This window comes from Nematolebias whitei, chromosome 13 (assembly GCF_014905685.2).
Source record: "Nematolebias whitei isolate Nwh7 chromosome 13, NemWhi1, whole genome shotgun sequence".
In the NCBI taxonomy this organism is placed as follows: Eukaryota; Metazoa; Chordata; class Actinopteri; order Cyprinodontiformes; family Rivulidae; genus Nematolebias; species Nematolebias whitei.
The window spans coordinates 8,277,106-8,282,108 of NC_056510.1; the positions used below are offsets into that span (position 1 = coordinate 8,277,106).

General features: G+C 40.1%; 1 pseudogene; it reads right to left on the reverse strand.

The window, feature by feature from the left end:
* Positions 1–1,122: 1,122 nt before the first annotated feature.
* Positions 1,123–1,241, reverse strand: LOC119419812 (annotated as a pseudogene).
* Positions 1,242–5,003: the final 3,762 nt, after the last annotated feature.

Genomic DNA, 5,003 nt, shown 5'->3' on the forward strand with positions numbered 1-5,003 from the left:
GTCGATTTACTCTGTCAGAGAGAAGAAGTCTTGGTGTGATGGATGAGTACACAGATATAAAAAAAAATCTTGGGACACATGCCCAGGACCCACTTAAAGAACATGGGAGATTTATAGTTTGGAATAGAAAAAGCATAAAAGTCATTGAGGATGTGAAAAAACAAAGCCAGGAGAGAATAAAGTGATCAAATGTAAAGACAATCAAGAGGTTCTGTATAGGAAATGGGCAGAAGTTATTATCATCCAACAAAGTTCAGTTAGGTCATCTGGATGCTTTCTTTTTTTGTTGAGACATTTCGTCCTTCATCCAATGAACTTAAACAGTCCGAGGAGCCACGACAAACTGAGTCCCACAAGCAGCACACTCACATAGTGGGCCAACCAGTTTGCTGATGATAAAATGGTTTCTGGGGCCCGCCCTCTCCCCTGTAGACTCCTCTGAGGCAGCCATAGCCAAAGTGGTTCAAACCATCAAAGTTCATGCTCAATAATCCAGGTACAAAATCCAACAATGTTCAGTCAGGTCATCTGGACTGTTTCTTTTTGAGACTGATGAAGTCCTTTTGGATGAAATGTCTCAACACACACACACACACAAAGAAACCGTTACCCATACAATTACAAAATTGGTTCTCTGCATTTAATCCATCGCACCTGGGTTACACCCAGGTGGAGCAGTGGGCAGCTATTGAGAGCCCATGGAGAAATTAGGGATTGAGTGTCTTGCTGAGGCAGCTGTGGCTGAGTGATTAGAGCAGTCATCCTCCAGTGCAAGAGTTGGGGGTTTGATTCTACCAGCAGTCACATGTTGAAGTATCCCTGGGCAAGACACTGAACCCCTCATTGCCTCTGATGTGTGTCCCATCCGTGTATGAATGTGATAAAGCACTGATTAATCTTTGTAGATATCTAGTAGAGTGCTGTATGAATGGGTAAATGAGGGCACAAATTGTAGTGTAAAGCACTTTGAGTATCTTGTTCAGATAGAAAGGCGCTATATAAGTACAGTCCATTTACCGTTTGCTCAGAGACACCACAACATGTGGGAATGGCTGGGAGTCGAACCACAACTTTCTGGTCCCAAGTCGGCTGCCCTGCTTCTACTCCATCTCAGTCCCATAGAGCTTACAGTACCTGGAATTCCAAGGCGGTCTCCCATCCATGTAATAACCAGGCCCGATCATGCTTAGCTTCCGAGATCAGACGAAATTGGGCGTGTCCAGGGTGGTATGGCTGTAAACTGGTGTCAGATGTGGGATCTTCAATAATCACATTGATGCATAGGCTGTATGCAATAGCAGCAAAAACACAATTTTAGCTTATTCAGGCTGCCAAAGATGTGATTAATTTATAAAAGAAGCTTCTGAAGGATGATGAACAATAAAACATTATCTATTAAAAAAATACCAGGTTGAACATTACACTTTAGTTTGTTAGACACATGGTTCTGAGTTATTTTTTGATTTCTTTGAGGTATACAAAAACATTTTCAGAAATAAACGGAGGTTGAACAACGTTTATTGACCATTATTACACAAGGTAAGTACTTTTATGTGATGTACATTCTGTGAAGAAATGTCTGATACTTTTAAACTGCTTCTCTAGAAATGCAGTTAAACAGTTTTTTATCTGAGATTTGCTGTTTCCTTGTATTTTTTTTCTGTAACTCATTCTTTGCTATGATTTTCCAGAAAACATTAAGAACCAACTTTTGTCCCAAGTGTACTGGATTAAATTAGAAACTATTAAAAACACAACCACACTTGAATAATAAAAAAGAAAAAGAACTGTTAAGAGGGCCATAATTTTTAAAACTTTCAGGGCAAAATAACAAAGTTGGAAATGTTCTTACATTCCTCCTAACCTTACAAAGTTTCAGAGGAACAACTAATCCCTTACAAGATTTTTGAAACAATCTGTTCTCAGAACATTTGGCCAAAGTTTATCATGACATGTATGAACAAACATTATTCAAGTCTTGGACTTCTCACAATAACATAAATTAAAATGTGTGAATTAAAAATGCCATAAGCATGATATAAAATCCACAAATCCCCTCCAGGCCTTTGGGAGACATGAGGTGTATTTTTAAGAACTCCATGACTTTTGGCACCATGAATGTTTTAGCAACTCTTAGTAACAACAATCCAGTGACTGAAGTTCCAACAAGCAAGACATTTTTTAAACATACTCTAAATAGAATTGTGTTGCATTTTACATTTATGTGAATGATGCATGCCCATTTTAAAGGTAACCTTTTTTTTGCCATCTTTAGTGCAATAAATGTATGCTTCTCCAAGAAACTGTCACGAGATTGAGATCCCAGAGAAAACATACTGAGAGAACAACAGAATCAGACTCAAATATAATTAAAGTGATTTATTTACAGTGTAGAAATATATATATGTACAGGCAAGGATCAGGAGGTCTGTGAATGGAAGAGATGGGTTAGTTCCTTGACAAAGACCTTTGGTTATAGGTGTTAAATGCTGGTTCCTGGTTCCTTACGGTTTGTTTGGTTCATTGCAGCAGGAGGAGGATGCAGAGGGTTTCCAAAACAGCTAGGTTCAAGTAGAGGGGCAGTGAAGATCCAGTTGAGATGAAAGCAAGTGGTTGGATTGTGCAGGTGCAGCTGAGGTAGGGGCTTGAGGTTAGTACAACATAGAAGGCCTTAAGTCATCAGGTAAGTCTTCCAGGAAGATCAGACTGAGGTCAGCATGTCTCTTGAAACATGAGGAAAGAACACAAGGTAAGTACTTTTAGCAATGAGTACACAAAGGCTGGAGGCACATGTACCAATAGGTAGGATAATGCTCCAACAGAGAATGGAGCTCGTCTGAAGCCTTAAATAGTCCTGGATTCAATCAGGGGAAATGACCAGCAGCTGTAGCTGCTCACTAGCGCCACCCTGGAACTCAAGAATCTGGGGGGAAAAATACTGAAAACCCTACCAAAACAAACATATTGACATAGATTTGGTATAAAATATTACAGAAAAGCAAGTTTACATTGCCAGTAAAGAAAAACAATAACCAGCTGCTATAACAGGGTTGCTAGATAGTGAATGACAAAATATTGCATCATTGCTATAAAGCAATCACTTTTTGACACAAGCTGTCGTATGTGTTGAGTGAGGGCGCACTTTCTGGCTCAAGGGTGTTTTACACTCAAATCATAAGCCAAGAAGTCATCTCGCAGTCACGTGATTGTGAGGTATTTGTATTTGCACACATCTTTTATAGTCCAGGAGTCACACAAGGCAGGGATCCTAAGAGCTCACATTTTGGCAGATGGATTCCACCATTCACAATGTCTGTGCAATCTCCATTAGAGCAGATGAATCTGGTTCACTTTATGGATCTGGGTTGTCCTGAATTACTCACTACATTAACCTGGTTCACTTGAGTCAATCACGCTGTGCAGTGTATTCGGTGAGTTATTAACCCGCAGCGGTGACCCGACTGATTCTGGTAGTTTTCTTTTGGTGCGTTAGCTACCATGCAAACTTTTAGTAGTAGCAGTAATAAGTAGTCTATGATCTGGGTAAATTTTGACTTCTGATTTTTGGGTCTTGATTCAGTGTGAAAATTCAGATGTTTAACTCGGGTGAGTCAGTGACCAACCTGCTATAATTTTTTCCAGAAATCTTAGGCCATTTGACAATATTTGTTTGTGTGTCTGGAAGTTATACTGACAGATGTATTCTCTGACTGCTATCCATGCTGCTTGCACGCACAACAGCCAGTTTCTGGAAGAGGAGTAGTTGAGATAAAATGATGACATTGCTGTCTGAGCACTTTTCCACATAAACATAGATGCCCATGAACCTCTGACCAATCCCACAATACTTTGTGCATGAGGAAAAATTCGACCTGGGCCTTGTGTCGAAGTGGTGGACGAAGCTACGACGAGAACAAAATGATGCGATTTGTGTCATGCAACAACTTCAACAAGAATGGAGTATAAAATGCCTTTTCAATAGGGGTGGGGGTGAGGTGAAGTGCACTTCTGTTGCGTATTGAAAGGTGTAGTGATTAAGATGAGGTAGATGTTGTGATTGGCAAATAAGCACAGGAGAGGAGGGGGAGTTGCACTGGTGAGCACAGAGTCTGGCTGGTCAAATAGGAGTTTCTGATATGTGGGTGTTTAGGGAACTGCCAAAATTACCGTACATTTAAGCTTTTAAAAAGATTATGGTTTCACTGTAAAACTGTTGTATAAATACAGAATGATAAAAATGTAGCTACCAACGGTGAAATCTAAAGCAAAATCTTCAAGTGGCCATTATGACAACATAATGAGATATTCTTAAGGACATACGTCTAAACAAAATACCTACAAATGAAAGCCCACAGAAGTCTCAAAGTTATTTTCTTTGCAAACAGCTGACATCACACCTCCCTTTGTGAGCAGACCTCATTTATCTGCAGAGGGAAAATCCCGTCCAGATGGAGAGGCTACAACCATCTGCCTGTGATTACAACTCAGGAACAACACCACAACAATGACGGCTTGGTCACGGCAAAGAGCTGGGGAGAACCCAGTAATGATTGCACACATCAATTACTGACAAAGCCAATGCTGCATGGGTCGGCTGTTTGTAGGAGTCAAACCCAGAGATCATGAGGCGTCGAACCTGCAGCTGCAGCCAAACACCACACTCTTGAAAAGACCAGCTCCATGTGTGGCGTAACATCAAGCATTAACCAAAAGTCATGGACAAAAATGTTACTTGTATGGAACAATTTACCATATTTTGTCTTAAATGATGCAAAACTAAAGATTTAGGGACTGTTATGGTTCTGGTATTTGTTTAAGGTAAGTCTCGAAAAATATTTGACGATTATTAAATACTACGAAAATAAAAAAGCAAGAGTTATCCAATCTTGAGTCCGATCAGGATTGGAGTGTAAACACATACATTGGTTACAATGCTAGTGTAACATAGCAGGTTTTATCCATCCATCCATCCATCCATCCATCCATCCATCCATCCATCCATC